The 20,603-nt window shown below is 43.8% G+C and overlaps 1 long non-coding RNA gene across 1 annotated transcript; it reads left to right on the forward strand.

The window, feature by feature from the left end:
* The first annotated feature begins 7,877 nt into the window (after nucleotides 1-7,877).
* LOC146971699 (uncharacterized) lies at nucleotides 7,878-18,478 on the forward strand. The gene is made up of 3 exons (XR_015037821.1): nucleotides 7,878-7,949; nucleotides 17,826-17,934; nucleotides 18,401-18,478. It is a non-coding gene; the product is annotated as an uncharacterized LOC146971699 (long non-coding RNA).
* Nucleotides 18,479-20,603: the final 2,125 nt, after the last annotated feature.

A 20,603-nucleotide genomic window follows, 5' to 3' on the forward strand; every position in this document is an offset into this window, starting at 1 on the left:
TGTGTGTGTGCGTTGGTTTCACCTGTATATGAGGACATTTCATCCGTTTACGCACCGACATTATGAGGACATACCGTAATTGTTAGGACAGTTGCGATGTCCTCATAAGTCGCGCAGCGTAGAAGCACTTAGAATGATGCAAATAACTCCCTCCCGCTTTTTCTCGACATGTCCCCACAAATACGGTTATCTGACTTTTTTGTGTATGATACACAAAGTCATACACACGGTTTTTTTTTCGCGCCACTTGGATTCATACACGATTACCCGCCACCCCACACACAAAATGACCAGAAGTCATTGGCTGCGTGCGTCAGTGACGTTCTGCTCAGTGATTGGCTGCCGCGGATGTCGGTCTAGGCAGGTTCTGCTCAGTGATTGGCTGAACCCGGAAACGTCGGCTCTGGACGCTCTGCAGCGGAGAACTCCTCCCACCAGCAGCTGCAGGTTATTCTGATGAGTGGATTAATGAGGAAGACGCCGAAGAGGTAAGGATCTAATGTTTAATAGTAGTTAACGTTTGCTTATTGGAAAATTGTTGGTTTGTTATTGTCATGGTCGTTCGCTCTCATTGTTAATTCTCTTCTACCGAGCTGAAATATCGACGGTAGCCTACTGCCGTGTTTTTAGGTCAGGGTATAAACTCTTAGCCGAGCTACCTGAACTATGAATGAAAGCATACAAGTTACAAGCTATTTTACGAATTAAAGCATAGTTGAAATCGCGTCGGGTTTGCTCGGGGAGCCTGCAAATTAAAAGCCAAGCTGGTCTAACTATGGTTAATGAAGCCTGGACCGTCTGGATCAGTCCGGCCATTTAGCTGAGTTTAATGTCAGATCAGGCTGCTGAGACAGAGGGGGACCCTGCCTGCCTTACTGGAAGACAGCAGAGACACTTGTGAAAGACAAACAAACTGAAAACTACGGTACATTTCTCTGATTAGCTGTTTTCTTCTTCTGATCGACGCTCGCTCTTTTTATTGATTTTCAATGTCGCTCTCTCCCTCTCTCCATAGGCCTGTCTCGCTCAGCCAAACAAAATGTCCATCAGCCCGTCTCCTAGTTGATGCATCCCAGCGACATGTGGAAACAAGTTTTAAGCTTTTCGTAGTACGTTTGTGGGGTGAAGCCCTCGCGGAGAGAAACGTCATTAAAGTAAAGTCAGATCAGCTGGTTCACGTGAGATCAAGCTGCAGGGAGGAGGAGGGAGGAGGAGGGAGGGGGGCTCTGAGCAACATGGAGGTGAATAACAAACATTCAGTGAATGACTGAGGTGGAAATAGACGTAGTGTTAATGAAGGAAGACTTCAGGTTAGTGGAATATAACTGCGCAATGTTATAATTTCCCGTAAATGCAAAATCAATCATATGCAAATTAGCCATGTGTTTGTTAGGTGAGGAGTCGCGGAGAGAAACGTCATTAAAGTAACGTCGGGTCAGCTGGTTCACATGAGATCAGGCTGCAGAGAGGAGGGAGGGGAGACTGAGCAACATGGAGGTGAATGAAGAAATAACATGTCGTTTTCTGATGATCAAACATTCAGGGAATGATCGAGGTGGAAATGGACGTTGTTGTTAATGAGGGTTAACTTCAGGTTTGTGGGCTGAGCTTGTGCAGGTTTATTTAATTTGCTGTAAATGCTGCAATGATTGTATGCAAATGCCATGTGATTATGTTGAGAAAAAAACAGCAATGAGCCAGTCCTCCTTATTTTTCCTGATCAAATGCTTCATCCGTTTGTGTAAACTAGTCTGGTGTCTAGTCTAGTCCAGTTGACCTGATTTAAACGTGTTTAATGTTGAGAGAGAATGTCTGATGTGAGTTTGGCACATCAGTTTGGCTATAGCTCACTCAACAGTTTCAATGTTCAAATGAATGTGAATGCAACATGGCAATTATTAAAGCTTGTTTAAAATGTATGTTATTATCTGGACATTATTACAGGAAAGATGACTGAGAAGAGGAGGAGGAGGAGGAGAAAGACTCCTGACCAGGATGCACTGGAACATGTTGTTCAAGGAGAGGATAAAAGCCTTCCTAGAGGTAAGGTTTATTAACAAGTATAAAAGGTACATTTTTCATCCAATATATTAATGTTTGTTTCTCCTAGTGTAGTCACCTTAAAGGGATAGTTCAACATTTTGGTAAATTCGCACATTGCCATATTCCCTATAGTCATAGCTGTAGGTTCATTACCTTAATTGCTAGTGCATGTTCTGAAATCACGGGCAGAGATGAGGCACACCGTACCTATGCTCTGGTGGACAAGTTGTGACCTGCACATTCTCCATGATATGAAATAATCAAGTAACATTACGACACAGAGTTGTTTACGAGGCAAATGCAGCCAAAACTTTATTCCAGACATGACTGCTGAGTGGAGGGATTTTAAAATGGAGGTGAAGCAGCCAGCCAAATACACATAGGTCATTAAACTGTTTTCCACTGTACTTAAAAATTGTCAAACTAACACATGAAATGTAACCATTAAGGAGAAATGTTAAGTTTAGTTTGACGTTTTGCATTAGTTCTGTCCGTGACGTCACAGGGTTGGTTGCCTGCGTTGGCTGACAGCCACAGACAGTGAAAGTGAAGGACATTAGCTACAGACAGAGACGGTAAAACATGAAACTGTGGAGGCACTGGATTAGAAGAGACTCAGAGGAGACCTCTACTGTGTTGCTTCTGTGAACTAGTTTTACAGTGTTAAAAACTAGAAAAAAACCTCTGTTTTCTTTAACTGCCGCTAATAAGGAGCCGCCGCAGCGGTGGAGCTGTTATCAAGACTCCTCTGCTGATCTCGGTGTGATCATTTCTACAGCATGTTTACATCCAGTCTGGAGACAGGCTGGACCCTCTGGTCCCACACCGAGGAGCCTTCACAACCTCACACACACACAGCAGCGATCTGATGGCATCTGATAACATCGGTAACAGTAATAGCGCCCATCACCATAAAATAAGAAGGGAAAATGACTTCAAAATCTCTGATCTCATCCTCCACACCCAGCCCTCAGCAGAAGACTATTCAAACAATAAATATGTCTTACCTTTACTCCAGGTGTCCAAATCAGTCAGCAGCAGCAGTCATCCAGCTCCATTATTCCCTTTTACATCACGTTCCTCGCGGCCAGCGCGTTTCATTCATTTGCATTGTGTTGAAAAAAGTTTTTTTAGCAGCGGCAATAGCCGTGTTTCTGATCAACCGGACCTGTGTTGTCCGGTTCCACCGCTTTGTTTTCTCCCGGTGCAACGTTACTTCCACACGGACACGGTCTGCGGTGTGTCGGACTGTCTGGTCCTCTGGACCGTGGTCTGGACTCGGTACCGACAGCGGAGAGGCTCCACCGTCTCCTCTGTCAGCCTCTCCTGTCAGGAGCTGAAGCTAAAGCTAACGTTAGCTGAAACTTTTTCTTTTCTTTTTTTCAACACAATGCAAATGAATGAAGCACCACGCTGGCTGCCATAGATGAGGAACGCTATGTAAACGGGAATAATCGGTGGATTATTAAACAGTTGGAGCTGGATGACTGCTGCTGCTGACTGATTTGGACACCTGGAGTAAAGGTAAGACATATTTATTGTTTGAATATGAAACATTCAGTTTGAATAATGTTGAATGTTGTTAACTACCTGACACAGCACAGGACTGTGAGGACACAGTGTCCTGCAAGGACAGTCCCCTCCCCCACCTTTCATGTTGATCAGGCAGCAAACTGTGCTGTGTGTCAGATGTTCACCTGACACACCTGAATTATGAGGACACCTTTCTGACAAAGCCCTCATACTTCTGCTGAGGGCTGGGTGTGGAGGATGAGATCAGAGATTTTGAAGTCATTTTCCCTTCTTATTTTATGGTGATGGGCGCTATTACTGTTAATACCGATGTTATCAGATGCCATCAGATCGCTGCTGTGTGTGTGTGTGTGTGAGGTTGTGAAGGCTCCTCGGTGTGGGACCAGAGGGTCCAGTCTCTCTCCCCGCGGTGACTGATGCTTATCACGGTGTGAACGTGGGCCGGTCGGGGGAGGACGGGCTGAGGCAGAGAAACTGAAAACTGTCGGAGTAACGTCAGGTTGTTGTTGGTTGATCCGGTGAATGATCAACTTTCAGGGTTGATCAGAAGTTTCCTGTGGATCACATCCAGACTGGATGTAAACATGCTGTAGAAATGATCACACCAAGATCAGCAGAGGAGTCTTAACAGCTCCGCTGCTGCTGTGGCTCCTTATTAGCGGCAGTTAATGAAAACAGAGGTTTTTTTCTAGTTTTTAACACTGTAAAACTAGTTCACAGAAGGAGCAACACAGTAGAGGTCTCCTCTGAGTCTCTTCTAATCCAGTGCCTCCACAGTTTCATGTTTTACCGTCTCTGTCTGTAGCTATGTCCTTCACTTTCACTGTCTGTGGCTGTCAGCCAACGCAGGCAACCAACCCTGTGACGTCACGGACAGTCGAACGACAAGATGGCGGCGCACTAGCTAAAACATGCAATTTTTAACTCCCAGTTTCTCCTAAATGCTTGTGTTTCATGTGTTAGTTTGCCTAATTTTAAGCACACTGGGAATCCATTTAATGAATTATGTTAAATTGGCTGGCTGCTTCATTTCCACTTTAAAAGTGCAAGTAGTTCATAGTATTTGCTTCATGTGTTGTAATGTCACATAATTATACATGATTATCTCATAGCGTGGTGAATGTGCAGGTCACAACTTGTCCACCAGAGCATTTTGGAGTTGTTAGATTGCGTATTTGAGGAAAGCGGAAGGTACCATGTACCTCGTCTCTGCCCCGCCGATCTCAAACCAGCTTGCAGAGACAAAGGTAACAAACCTACTCCTAAGACTATATGGATTGTGGCAATAGGCAAATATTGAACTATCCCTTTAAAATTGTAGCCTGGTGTAAAAGTAAAGAATTAAGAAGTTAGTTTCTAATAAAAGTAGCTGAAAAAACACAAAGGCTATTAATACTAAGAGTAATTGATTCAATAAAGAATAGTTAATTGAAAGGCACATGGATATTGGAAACAGACCATAGAGCATCAAGAGGGGAAGCACACGACACGTTCATCCACTTGAGGATGAGGGTGGATGACGTGCGCTCTCATGTGACGTTAGCCAACCCCCTACCCCACATTCGCACACAGCGGTTCACATACTAACATCATTATCCTCATTATCTAAGAAGTTTTTTTAATCCACCAACACTTTCTGAAATATCAAAGGAAACCAATTCTGTAAAACAAAAAAAGAAGTAGTAAACCAGCCCCTGAAAATCTTAAAATGGCTCCGAACTGCTTGTGTAACTTCATCCAAGCCTCCTGCAATCACCACAATTGAAAGCATCACTTAGGGCGTTTTCACACCTGTAGTTGTTCCGATTCAGCAACTAAACCGATACAACTGTTGCGTTCTTTTTTCTGGGCCGTTTGTGTTCACATTGCATGATTCTAAAGCGGTACAGCGCCATAGCAACGGCCCTAACAACACCCCATCAGCTGATCAGCAACAATGGCAACAATGAACCGCGGGCTGACTTGCAGTAGTGAGGAGGTTCAATTTCTTATTAATATTTGGGCAGACGAGTATTTAGTTTTAAGTTCAATTAAAAAAAATGCCCAAGCTGACTGGTTTATGGCTGGGGCGAGACCTTGAAGTATGCCTATAATGTGCTATAGCTACAAATGTAGTCTAATAGGCTACATTATTATTTATTATTATTATTATTATTATTATTATTATTATTATTATTATTATTATTATTATTATTATTATTATTAGCTAGTGACCAAGCGTGCTGTCCGCTGTCTCAGTGCTGACACGTGAATGAATGACAGAGCGTGTCACTGCCCGTGAGAGAGAGAGAGACAGAGAGAGAGAGAGAGACAGGGAGAGGGGTGGTCAGGTTGTGTTGGTCAAGCTGTGTTTTCAGTTTCAGGTGTCATAGTTATGTCAGATGAATTGTCCTCTAACACAGCCATTCTCAACCTTGGGGTCCCTCCCGACCCAGTTGATGTGGCTGGAGGGGGCGAATGAACGACATGTTTCTTGGCATGCATTGCTGACCTGGGCATTGTTTCTTAATAAATTAGAAAAACTTTTCTTGTCATTCCCCTTTTCCGTGCATGGTTGAAGGAGATTGGCTTGCATCCACGCTCCACTCGCTCCTGCGCCGACAGGTCCTCGCATGTCACATAAACCAGCCTGGGTGTGTGGACAGTGGACACCGCATCAACTCGCCAGCCGCATCTATTTAAACTCCGTCGCTTTGTTTTGTTCTTTTGCCCTGATGAAAACCTCCAGGTCGGAATATTGGCCATGGAGACAAAACTACAGCAGCCAATTATTTTTTTCAGTGCAGGGATCAAGAACTAAAAAGGCAAAAAAAAAAAAAACCACCGCGGACAGCGCTGCGCTTTATCCATCATGCGTTCACACCAGCGTGTGTGTGTTTGTGTGTTGGGGCGGGGGGTCGCGGACAGCAGTGCATGTGAAATTGGGGGTCGCGACTCAAAAAGGTTGAGAACCACTGCTCTAACACCCTACAGTTTGACTCTTTTTTTCTTCTAGTAAACGGGCACCGTAGCATGACTAGTTATAGGGGTTGTTTGCGGAGCTCTGCCCGGTGCTGATCGCCGCGGGTCAGCTTGGAAAGGCTGGTGGACTCGTGGCTTGAGTTTGCGTCTTTCTTTTCTTTTGGCCACCGGCTTTCCTGTTTTAAGGCCAAGACGACACGCTGCTGATGCTCCATTATGTTTTTGGGGCAGTTGCCCGTGGTCCTCCTCCTCCGGTTGCCAGGTAACCAGTCAATTTGTTCCGATACATGTGTCGGTTGCGTTCTCACTACAAACGAACCGCTCCAGGGCTCGGATGGAAACGAGCCGAGACCGCCTCTCCCAAGCGATCTCGGCCCGCTTGTTTTGTTCCGCATCGAGCGCGATTGCTGTGTTCACATCTGACCAAACGAACCGATATATGACGTAAACGCTCCCTGTTTCGGAACAAATGGTCAGGTGTGAAAGCGCCCTTAGACTGTGTTTTTAGTCTAAGTCCTCACTGTTGCAGGAAAACCTAAAGCAGCAATCATTACAGTGTGTGGGGAACCTGTGTGCATTTAGCTATTCTTCCACCTGTGAGGACTTAGATTAAAATCAGCGTAAGTGACGATTTTCAAGTCAACTGCAAGTGGAGGGTTCAGGAGACTTGTGGCGCTTTTCGACTACACAGTCACGGCACGGCACAGCTGGGCTCAGTAAAGGTGCTCTTCCACTACAGCTGAGTTCTTCTAGTTCCTCCTCAGCGGGGGCGAGGTTGTCGCAAGGCCATCGTCTGCACCACAGCGTGGTTTTACACACAGCATCCTTTGACCCGGGTGAAGGAATAACAACAGTCTCGATACAGATCAGTGGGTGCTGTTGCCGCTCTTGGGTGTGATATTTAATGAATGAATATTGAACAGGTTCACAGCATTAGGTGTAGTAGATGGCCAGCCTGGTCATTGTAGGCATGTGTACATCTGCACATGACAAATTTTTCATGTCTTCTTTTACATGACCACTAAGTGATGGCGTGATGAGACAACACTACATTTCCTCTGTCCAATTTCAGGAACCCTGTGAAGCACCATGTGACCTGAAGGCTGAAGGCCAATGAAAGCGAGGCAGCATCAGAAAAGGCAAGTTGTGCTTTGTACCTTCACAGTTACTTGCTTTAATATGTTAGAAATGCTTTTGATCCTTCAGGTCTTTATTGTAGTACTGACATTTCTGCAGTAAACATGGCGGTGTCATTACTGATGATTTTTGGAATGAAAGAGTATTGTTTCTGCTTAAAGTAATCTCAGATTTGTTATTGTCATTCTCACACACACACATACAGGAAGCTGCTGGTGGAAGTGATGACCGGATGACGGGTCGGTTCCAATCCTGCAACATCGAAGGATAACTCTGTAAGTTGACTGTACTCTTGTGATGACATGCTTTTACATCCAATCATAAATCTGTTCTATGACAGTGCTCACGAGTCCATACACTGTTGAATGTTGTTAACTACCTGACACAGCGCAGGACTGTGAGGACACAGTGTCCTGCAAGGACAGTCCCCTCCCCCACCTTTCATGTTGATCAGGCAGCAAACTGTGCTGTGTGTCAGATGTTCACCTGACACACCTGAATTATGAGGACACCTTTCTGACAAAGCCCTCATACTTCACAGATTAGGATGCAGAGGTTGGTTATGGATTATATTAAAGATTATGTTAAAGCAGGGGTCTCCAACACGTTGCTCGCGAGCTACCAGTCGCTCACAGCCCCTTTGCCAGTAGCCAAAGGATTAAAGGGATAGTTCGGGTCTTTTGACATGAATCTATGTGGCGTCCCCATCACCAGTTAGGTGCTGTGACAGTGACTTTCCCCGGACTGCGTCCCGTCAGCAGAGTTCCGGTCTGGTTTTGGTGTTGACTAATGCAGTCCGGCTAGGTGGCTGGGGTTATGAAAATAAAGCGTTTTGCTTCTCAAAACAATATGCGTTCAAAAGAGTGATACATTTGCATCACAAAACCGTTGTCCACGAAAAAGTCTGACCTCGCAATCGCTTGGTGCTATTTTCTCTCCCTCCGTATCACTGCGCGCTGCCGCCTGTAGATGGCTGTGTGTTTCCATCAGCTGTTTCACTGAGTTTACTGCTCGGATAGTTCACATAAACATATCTGATTATGACACAAGTGATGAAGCCATCCCTTGTTTTAGCACGGAGCCAAATGGAGACCTTAATGTACCTGATGTGATGCTGAACCTCGCCAGATGGAGTTAAAACGGGCAGAGAGAGAGAGGAAGGACAGGGAAGTGAAAAGCTGAAGTTGTTACCTTACATCGCCACAGTCTATGGTTGTGGCATATTACACGTGCATTGCGTCACTTGGTAGCGGATTCCACGGTTGCGTGTAGGGATGCACGATAACATTTTTTTGAAACCGATACCGATAACCGATAACTTTCTGCTTCCGAAGGCCGATACCGATAACCGATAACATACTTGGAAGACTAGTGAGGACCTAACATATATCATGACATCAATACTATAAACAAACCAAAAACAGTTTTGACTCTTTAAATGAAGATATTCTATTAACAAGCCTTTCAAACACAGGGTTTCCCGCAGCGCTTTCCTGTTAAGGCGGCCGCCTTAAAGGGATAGTTCAACATTTTGGCAAATTGGCCCATTGCCATAATCGCTATAGTCATAGCAGTAGGTTCATTACCTTTAATTGTAGGTGTAAGCTATTTTCAGTACGGCGGAGCGCAGCAGCTGGCTGCTCAGAGCTACACTATAAGGCTAAGGGAATTTCTTGGTTTCCCTCATTAAACTCATCAAATTCAACATCCCAAAACTCCACAGCGCTTTTGTAGACAAGTTGTGACCTGCACAACCACCACGCTATGAGATAATGACGGAACGATACGAAACGGAGCCGTTTTCGAGGTAAATACAGGGTAAATATGGAGACTGCTTGCTGAAAAACTGTCCCTGAACGCAACGCGCATCAGCGGTTTTGTATGAATTTACCTCGAAAACGGCTCCGTTTCGTATCGTTCCGTCATTATCTCATAGCGTGGTGGTTGTGCAGGTCACAACTTGTCTACAAAAGCGCTGTGGAGTTTTGGGATTTTGTATTTGATGAGTTTAATGAGGGAAACCAAGAAATTCCCTTAGCCTCCATAGCGTAGCTCTGAGCAGCCTGCTGCTGCGCTCCGCTGTACTAAAAATAGCTTACACCTACAATTAAAGGTAACGAACCTACTGCTATGACTATAGCAATTATGGCAATGGGCCAATTTGCCAAAATGTTGAACTATCCCTTTAACAACAATGAGCTGCTGCCTAAACTAACGTCTTAAAAAAATTAAAAATGTAGCGATATTCGCCGCTGCCGCCGCCCCCCCCCCCCCCGTCGGACGAGCGCCTTCATTCATCTCCGCATCCTCTCACACACATACACACACCACAGAGAAGCGCGCATGCATAACAGCAGCGCGCGTGGCGAAACTTAATACGGCGCGCCGAACATTTATTACAGATATTCAGCGAACTGTCTTCTTTATTACCGCCCCACATTAGCGCCGTCATGTTCTGTGTTTACAAACCCAGTACGCACGCTGTGCTGCGTTCACGTGTTGACAGAAGTTCCCTGTTCCCGTTTTGCGAGCCGTTCTTCAGACCTTTTTATGTTCATATTTCTATGGTTTATGTGTAATAAGGGTAATTGGGACAAGTCAAGTCAAGTCGGCAACTACCAAAATGATGACCGAGTTGACGAAATGAGGGACTATTCTGATTTCAGTCAGAAAATTGTTTTTCTGATTATAGGGAGGCCACCTGAACGCAGCATTCACTGCAGGCTGCAGGTCTCATGTAGGAGCAGAGCAGAGCGCTCTGAGTGAGAGCGCTTGGTAAAAAAAAAAAAAAAGGACCCATACCGCAGTGCTGACAAAAAATATATAATAAATCTTATCGGGCCGATAAGTTATGATATCGGATTTATCGAAATGACGTCATAATTTCCTGATATCGGGCCGATAATTATCGGACCGATAACTATCGTGCATCCCTAGTTGCGTGTGTACGGAGTGTTTTTATTACACCACTCGTGTGGACGCGGAGCAAAACTCTGGTTTCAAAAATCCCCGGGCTCGTGTGGACTAGGCCTGAGTGGCAAATCAAATAGCAGTGGACACAGAGAAACCGGGTAAAACATGTAGTATCAAAACAAACTGTCAAACAATCCGTACACTACGTTGTGTGTTTTAATAAATCCTGTAACACACAGTGTGACCGCGGCACCGGCAGAGAGACAGACAGGCTCATTGTTAATATGCAGAGGGACGAGTTTACAGCTGTTACTCGCATCCCGACAGTGACTCCCGACACTTATGGTGTGTTCATTATAAGTCGGAAAAAAAAAACGAGCTCCTCTCAGACCTCGCAATCACTTGGTGCTACTTTCTCTCCCATCGCATCACTGCACGCTGCCACCTGTAGACAGCTGTGCACGTTTCCATCAGCTGTTTCACTGCTGTTTCAATCATATCTGATTATGACACAAGTGATGAAGCCATCCTTGTTTTAGCACAGAGCTAAAGGGAGAGCTTTATGAACCTCAATAGGCTATGTAATGCTGAACTTCGCCAGATGGAGTTAGAGCTATAGACTGTATAAAAGAGGTTAGAGCAGAAAGAGTGATGGGTGATTGTTGCAGCACAGTCCATGGTGGAAGATCAGACGGACAAACATACACAGACAGACAGCGTGCATCACCTGCACCGGACAGTGCTGCTGGAAAAAAATAAAAGAACAGAGGAGCCTCGCTAGTTCTCTCTCTTTAGCCTGGCGTTTGGCTGCCCTTTGTTTAAAAGAGTTCAACATGTGAAGATCTATAACCGCCATCTGACCACCGGTCAGCTGAGCCAGAGCACAGTGGAAATAATCGTACTGATTGTCTGATAGTCTGTATACATTTGTCGGGCTGATCTTCTATCACGCACTGCGCTGCATTACTGATCATCACCTGGTCACCCTGTCTCTCACAGCTATTGACCCCTTGCACGTGACGTCACGTTCCACTCGCGGTAGCTGCGGACGCCATGATAGACGGCAAAAGAACAGTGAACGTCAATGTAATTGAATGGCCGCGTTATAGTTTTGTGACATACCGTGGTTATAGGGTTTCCCCTCCTTTTCCACTGAGCTGGTTCCAGTGCTGGTTCGGAGCCAGAGCCTGACTAGCACCGGATCTTTGCTTTTCCACCGCTTAAGAACCGGTTATTGGTCCTTAAAACTGTCCTTGCTGGTCTATTGCTAAGAACCGGGGGCTGGCCACTGGCAGCGGGGTTACATGAGCAACAGGACCAGTGTGAAGATACAGACACATTATCGATGCCATTATAAGTTAGTTTATCTACAGTGTGTAGTCGATGTAAACACAGTTGAAGCTAACTAGCTGAGCTACATGCTGTGGCTAACAACAGCTAACGCTAGTATTAAACATAGCACCGTCACAACGTAGTTGCCGCCGGCGGATCGCGGCGATTACAACGAAGACGGTGTAGCGACTTAAGCCAAAAGAGCCGCTGAGAGACTAAGCATGGGCCGGTTGTCAGACGCGCTATCAAAAAAGAAACTCACTGAGATTCAGAACTAAAGATCAAAGTGTTTATTAACCCAACAAAATAGGTTAACTCATAATAAAGTGTACAAACTAAGGCAAAGTAATCCAAAAAATAGCGTAACTATAGCGGTCAACAAAAAGTAAGGCAACCCACGCTCACCCCCTCTCTCTCTCTCTCTGAAACAAAGGAAAAGCAACAGGTGAACATAAGTGCTAAACCCCGCCCATAATGACGTGACCCGCTACTGAAATAATAACATAAACTAAATCATATTCAAAATAAACAACACCAAAACAACCCTTAAACTTAACCAACAGAAAACCCAATTCATGGCTCCTACATACCAGCCCCTAATTATTAAGTTATTACACATAATAATTACCCATATTCATATTAATAGGAGACACGAACCAATATGCTATACATTCAAATTCATAATGCATATTTTTGTCTTCTTTCTTCCTTCTTCCTGTTCTTCTTGTGTCACAAGTCAATAAAGTCAAATGTCTCTTGACTGTCAGAGTCCATCAAAACCACAATTCTGTGGAAAGTCTGTGAGTCAAAAGTTCAAGTCAAACGAGTCAAAGTGTCACTGTGCAGCATCCGCTCCTCATCCAGCTTCAGCTCCCTGTGGTAGGCAGATCCTTGTTATTGGTCGGTTGAGGCAGATGCTCCCCAGACGAGTCCAAGATGAGAAACGTTTCATCACGTGAGTCGCAGCATCAACCTCCTCCGCAGCCTGCAGAGCACTCACCGCTGCCGCCCTCTTGACCTCTGCTGGACTGAGCACAGTGTCTGCATGGATGCTAAGTCCTTATGAAGCCTCCTCTTCAGGTATGAAGCACACTGATCGACAATTTTCACATGATTTGGCACACTGAGTTCCTGGTTCCTTGACGGTAAAGTAATCTTGTAATCACCATTCACTTTCTTTGACGAGTGTGTGACCAACTCCACATACTTCTCTTCTCTTGATTGCTCATCCATGTTGCGTTCAGGAAGATCCATCTTGAACTGTTGCCGAATTTCCTCCAGATTCACAACTGAGACTCCATTTACTGATAATTCTTGTTTTTCACAATCTCCTTTTACGGGTCCATTCACAGTCCAGCCCAGCCTTGTCCTGATTGCATAAGGTCCACCATTTACACTGTGAATGGCTTCCTGTGGTTCCAAAGCTTTAGGAACATTCGCTCCAATCAGCAGTTCCACATCTGCATCTATCTCAGGCAGATACACAGATCTCAAATGAGACAATCCATGAAGATCCCTCTCCGTGGGAATGTTCCCCCTGTGGACGGGCATACGCTCCTGTGTGTAAGTCTTTGGCAGTTCACAAAAGTTGTCACTTCCTAAACCAGCAACGTCAAGTCCTGAGACAACATGGCTACTCACAATCTTCTCTTGGCCCATGGTTCTCAAGAGGATGTGTGACCTTTTTCCTGTGAGGCCTAATTTGTGCATCAGTCCCTCTGTGCAAAAGACTGCTGTACTTCCCTGATCCAAGAAAGCATAGGTGGTGATGATCTTGCCTCCTTTCTTGGACCTGACCTGCACAGGAACAATGGGAAGTTTACATTCACTGTCACCAGCCCCGGTGAGCCCACTTGATACCAAGGTGTCATCTACTGCAACCTCTGATTCTTTTTCCTCTTCACAGGAATTATTTTCCTTTTCTTTTGGAGGAATGTGAAGTATGGTTGGATGTTGGAGACCACATTTTGCACAGGAGATCCGTTTTCTGCAATATTTGCTGATGTGTCCAATACACAGACAGCCGAAACAGAGACCATTTTCCCTTAAGAAGCCTATCTTCTCTTTGTGAGTTCTTTTCTCCAACTGAGGGCACAAATCCAAGGCGTGTCCTCCTCCACAGCACAGACATGTCCTCCCTGTTGTCAAGGTTTGTTCCTTTCTTTCAGTTACTGGTTGAGCTTTGTTCACAGGAGACACCGTGGTGGCAAAGCTTGCTCCTTCATGTCCAGAACGATGTTGTGGTCTGACTTTGTTCATGCATTTATTAACTGTCGCTGAGGGCGCATCCTGTATGTTCCCAAACACTGGATCAGTTAAGATTTTCACTTGTCTTTCAATAAAATTGGTGATGTCACTGAACGTGGCTCTCATGTTGCGTTTCTCCTGCAATTCACAGGCTACAGTTCTCCACTTGTCTCGCAATTTATAAGGCAGTTTCCTTATAATAGCAAGCATGTTGGCAGGAAGATCAAGCTCATGCAAATATTCCACTCCTTCCATAGCATTAGAACAGCTTCTGAGGAACAGACTGTAGTCCTGGAGAGCTTGGACATCTTCTGGCTTGATGGGCGGCCATGACAGAGCCTTGTCCATATACGCAGAGGCAATTTTCTGCGCATTTCCAAAGTGCTCACATAACAATGCTTTAGCTCTGACATAGCCCCTTTCTGGGATGAGCTGCTGGCAGCTTCTCACCAGTTCCTTAGGATGGCCACTAGTGTACTGCTCCAGAAAGTAGAGTCTGTCGCTACAGTTGTCAGTGTTTCTCTCCACACCATTCTCAAAAGCTTTCATAAATGCATGATACTTTAATGGATTACCTTCAAAAACTGGAATTTCTCTTTTGGGTAATGATGAGAGGCATTGCTGTTGGACTAAAAGAGTTGTTATTTCATTTTGCTTTCTCATAATTCCCAGAATATTGTTTTGATTATCATCTGTTGACCCAAATCCTGCGTTCCAGGTGTTTCCATATCGAGTGTGTGTCTCATCATTGGTGTTACGTTTCACTGAATGATGTTTGGGTTCATGCAATAACACAGATTCACAGTGAATGAATGAAGGTGCAGTATTTTCTTTAGGCCTTGTTCCTGGATCCAAGCAGTCATGTTTAGTTTCCCTTTGTTTCACAGACATTTGTGGAATAAATGAGTTTGCATCTGCATTAAGAGCTCTTGGTTTAGATTTTTCTTTTTCCAAATAAGAGTTCATTCCATCAGAAACCCTTGACCTGAAGCTCTTTCCACTTATGATGCTCTGAGACCTCAGCACACTTAATTTTGCCATGTGTGCCGCAATGTCTTCATCCATTTTAAGTTGCTCCTTTTTCCTTTTCAGGCGTTCCTCTTGTTCCTCAAGTTCATGTTTGTCCTTTAACCATTTCTGTCTTGCCATTAATGCTGCCAGGTCAGCCTCTGCTATCAGACGTGCAGAAGAAGCAGTAGAAACAGCAGACCCTCTTCCAGTAGCAGAGTTTTTGCTTCCCACGTTTGACACACTGTCACTTGGTTTTATGTCAATTTGCATTTCCTCTGTACTGAGTCTTGGTGCAGGTTGAGTTGGAAGTTGAGGTTCATCCTGTGTTGGACACTGAAACACTTCCTCATTTAATGCAGCAGCTGAATCAGAATGAGATGGATTGAGGATGCCATTTTGTTGTGATTTCTCTGGCTCACTCAGCCACTTAACAACATCCTCCTTAAATGTGTGGCTGTATTTCATGATGCTGGAAAACCATTCATTCTGTCTTTTTTGTTCATCTTCCATGAGCAAAGCAACCAAAGCATCATGTGACATCATGGCATTTTCACACAGTTGTTTTAATTTGTCAAAATGAGATTGAACATGTGAAACATTTTCCTTTGTTTTCATCAGGGCTTTCATTTCTGGTATTAGTGCTTTCATTTTATTCACAGTGATTTTACGTTCATGTTGAAGCTTTTCGATTTTATTTGCCCATGCCTTGGCTGTGAGTTTGCTTTGTCTTTTCCCACACTCCATTTCAACATCAGCATTTATTTCACTCATTTTCCTTGATTTTCCACAAGATATTATTTGTGCACCTGAGACACATCCACAGAACAGAAGCGAAATTCATTCAACAAACATCATCCACATTACGCACAGCAGCGGAGCGACATCAACTTCAGAGACAGAGTGAAGAGTCACATTTACAGCTTGGAGATAATTCGGCATCGGATGCACTGCGCTGAGGAATCCAATCCTCCATTAACCAGGCAATCGTTCCCAATGAACAACAACAGTCAATATGCACGCCGCGATCTTTCCATTGATCCACGGCTTCAATGCGCACATCCACAGGTGGACTTACCTGGCTGTAGTTCGCTTTCGCAGCGGCTCCTTAAACTGTTTCACAGCCAGCGCCTACCTCCGTGCCTTTTCTCCGGTTTCTGTTTATATCGTCCTCTTCCTCTTTTCGTCCTCTTGATTTCGGCTCCGCTGATCCGTCTCTTGATGTTTGTGATTAATGCCTTTTTTGTTGACAAAATGTAGCGACTTAAGCCAAAAGAGCCGCTGAGAGACTAAGCATGGGCCGGTTGTCAGACGCGCTATCAAAAAGAAACTCACTGAGATTCAGAACTAAAGATCAAAGTGTTTATTAACCCAACAAAATAGGTTAACTCATAATAAAGTGTACAAACTAAGGCAAAGTAATCCAAAAAATAGCGTAACTATAGCGGTCAACAAAAAGTAAGGCAACCCACGCTCACCCCCTCTCTCTCTCTCTCTGAAACAAAGGAAAAGCAACAGGTGAACATAAGTGCTAAACCCCGCCCATAATGACGTGACCCGCTACTGAAATAATAACATAAACTAGATCATATTCAAAATAAACAACACCAAAACAACCCTTAAACTTAACTAACAGAAAACCCAATTCATGGCTCCTACAGACGGCTTCCTGTTTTCTTTTATTTTTCAGCCGGGTTTAATCAGAGAATGATCACTAATTATACAGACGTCGGGTCAGGTCTTCAACACCCACGGGTCGGACCAGGTTTTAATTTCCAGGTCCGTTAACTGTAGTTAGCAGCAGCAAAGACAGCAGCAGCTGCTGTATGGGGAGTGTGGCACTGACTGACGTTAACTCCTTAGCAGTGGAAAAAGCACAGAAAACTGAGATATTCTACGGTGAATAACAAAAAAACAAACAGAATATTGCAACGGATGAGTAGATATTCTATTTTAAATAAGTGATAATGCTGTGAGGTTGTAGTGTGAAGTGATTGAGCCACATAGTTGGACGGCACCCATACACAGTACATTATCACTGAGCACTTTCTGCCGTCCGTCATGGCGTCGCCTCTCGCGTAACGTTCTAATTGTGACGTAGCTGCAAGCGGTCAATAGCTGTGGGTCCAACTTTCACTCTTTTGAACGCATATTGTTTTGAGAAGCAAAACGCTTTATTTCCGTGACCCCAGCCAACTAGCCAACTAATCCTTTAACAGTCGGCTGACGCGAGACATGGACAACCGTCTCACATTGAAACTGCAGTATTTACCAGAAGCACCATAATTTCTTATTGTACATGCCCACGATAATATTGAGTCACTTTTCTTATCGTGACTTTTGGTATTACTGATACCGTTATGTCCCTATTATATTCTAGTTATTTAAAAATCAAGATATATTTGTTGTTCAGTTTTCATAGTTTTTAAGATGTTAAGTTTAACATTACAGACATGTGCTTAATCAATATATTATAGTGTAGTGACATGGTTAAAACTTTATATTCCACATTTCCAATTTTCCTTGTCCTGGTATGGAAATTGTCTATTATACCATTTTAACTGACTTTGTTCATGTCACAATTCAACACTAACACATTTCAGTTATGGATTCTTTTGGTTTAATATAAAGGTTTCTTTTTTCCTGCCTAGGATGGGGAGCACTAGATGATCATGTTTCCTCTGCTGATGAGAGGCTCGAAAAAAAGAGAGACAATGTGGACCCGCCATCGCCCCGCCACAACCCCGCCCCACTGAGGAGGTACTAGAAGAATTCAGCTGTAGTGGGAGAGGACGTTAGAGAGAGAGAGAGATTCCTGAGTGTTGATATCGAGTAGAAAATTTTAGTATTGTGTATTATAGAGGCTTAAATAGGCTACTATTTTCATGAAGAGTGGGAAAGACAGATTTTACGAACGTAAAGAGTTAATGTTACAGTGTAGCTCTCGGCCATTTTCAATTTCCAAAAGTATCTCTCAGAGGAAAAAAGGTTGGAGACCCCTGGTATAAATTCAACAAATGAGTGAGACTGATAAAAGTAACAAAGTTGTATGCAGCATTTTGTTCATTTTCTGAATTGGTAGGATGTAAATACAGCCCTGGAATATACTGTATAAAGTAAATATGCCGTAGTGTTTTGGTAAATTATACCAAAAATAACATGTCAGAAGTACAGACCTGCAACAACAATGATATTTATTTTTTGCATCAAATATGCTTTTCTGTAGATGAATTGGACCTAGAGCTGGACGAAGGTGAGCAGGATGATGGAGATGACGAAGACGAGGAAGACAGTCAAGCTGAGGGAGATGATGACATCATCGGGGACAATGAAGGCGATGAAGGTGGTAGAGACAGCGAAGGTGGTCCTCACAAAGAAAGGTTTTTTCCTGGTAGTTTGTATGTGTGATTATACAACAAGTATGAATACTTATTTTTATAATTTTAGAAACGTTATGTTACTCATGAAAATAAATCACAAACTTAATCAACCTCCTGTAGAGTGTTCCTTTCAGGTGCCAAACTCAAATTTTAGAACAATTAAATACCCATTTTTTAGTGTATATACAGCCCCGTTTTAGCCCAGTGGCTGTTCCCTTCTGTATGTGCAGGTCAAAGAGACACTAGTTGTGACCGCGGTGAAAATAAAATATGGCCTGGGGCTGAATATTTCGTTGGATGAAACAGAAGATACCTCTATGTTTCTCTCTCTCTCTCTCTCTGACTTTTGGGCTTTTAAATAATCTGGAGTAATCGCAGTGTTTGGCTTTCCCCATCAGCTGTGTTGGCGACATGGTATTGGTTTAGTTTGGGAAAGTCTGTCAGGGACCAAGACTGTGATAAAACATTAACGTCGGCTCAGAGTTCACTCATCTGGGACTAGAAAATCCTTTCTGTTGCTAGGTCGTTACTAAGGGTCGGATTATTTGCTGTAGAGGTGAACTATGTTCCATTACACATAGGAGTCTACTGACGTAACTGATTGTGTTTCAGGTATTAGTCAGACTGAGAAGGGGAGAAAAAGCCAGCACACTCTCTATATCCCTTTGGCGATTCTTTATTGCAGGACAGGCAAGCACAGACATTTCGACCAAAGTCTTTTTCAATGTCTCCCCTTCTCAGTCGGCTGCTGTAGTCGTGCATCTCCTTAAGATTTATCGCTTCTTGCTTCTTCCTGTATTAGTTGTACCCCATGTATTTCCCTGGAAACGGTCAGTGCACTCGCAAAAAACATTCAAATTTGAGAGCAAATTGCCCATCAAAATGAATATATTTTGATGATACATTCTATTTAGTTGGTAATGGTTGTATTTCGCAATATAACCCTCTCGGGTAATATTGCTTAAGTGTGTGTGTGGCTGATGTCCAGTTAAACCAGTGTGGTCCTCACAAACAATGTTTTTTTTCTTGATTTTGTGTGTGTATGTGTGTGAATGGGTAATGTCCAGTTAAACCAGCGTGGTCCTCACAAACAATGTTTTTTTCTTGATTTTGTGTGTGTATGTGTGTGAATGGGTAATGTCCAGTTAAACCAGCGTGGTCCTCACAAACAATGTTTTTTCCTGATTGTGTATGTGTATGGGTAATGTCCAGTTAAACCAGCGTGGTCCTCACAAACAAGGGTTTTGTCCTGATTGTGTGTGTGTATGGGTTATGTCCTAATAAACAAGGGTGGTCCTCATAAATCACCATTGTGCTAGGAAACGCCTCCTCCCGCCCTGTCCTCTCAATCCACCAAAATGTTAGATTTTCGTTTCTCTGGATTCTTACACAGTAGTTTAATTCTAAGTAGACAGGAATTTTTTTTATTTTTTTTAGACCACTTTGATCTTTTAGCCACCTCTCTAGGACAACGGGAAAGCAGGGTCCTCATAAACCACCACTGGGCTGGTATGGGGAAAGTGACCCTGTAAACCCCCCGTACCTGTATAGGTGTGTGTGTCTGTGTGTAGGGGGGATGCACTGGCTAAATGGACAACAGGAGCTAGCTCAACCTGTCAAACAGCTTTTATGGAAGGAGGGAGTGGGAGAGCACAGTGATGATGTGAAGAATGACCTATTAATCATTCATTATCTCTCAGCACTGTTAATGAGGTGACGACTCTTAAATAATTAGCAATGTGACTGAAGCATACGTATTTCCATAGCAGTAGCCTCGGGACACTGAGGGCATTGGGGACGAGTGGGGAACAGAATATGGGATGCACCAGGCACAAAAAAAAAAAAAAAAAAAGAACAGCCCCCACACCAGCTTAGCAAACAATAACTGTCCTGATAGGGGAATCTGGGAGGCATGGACAGAGAGATAGAGATGGACAGAAGCTATACACAATATTAAGACAAGACAGAGCCAAGACGGAAATAACACATTGAAATAGTTATGTTTATATATAGTGGGCGTTTAAGTTGTTCACCCAGCAGCCTTCATTA

Source organism: Trachurus japonicus, chromosome 16, assembly GCF_045865225.1.
Source record: "Trachurus japonicus isolate A0001 chromosome 16, Traja_1.0".
Lineage (NCBI taxonomy): Eukaryota > Metazoa > Chordata > Actinopteri > Carangiformes > Carangidae > Trachurus > Trachurus japonicus.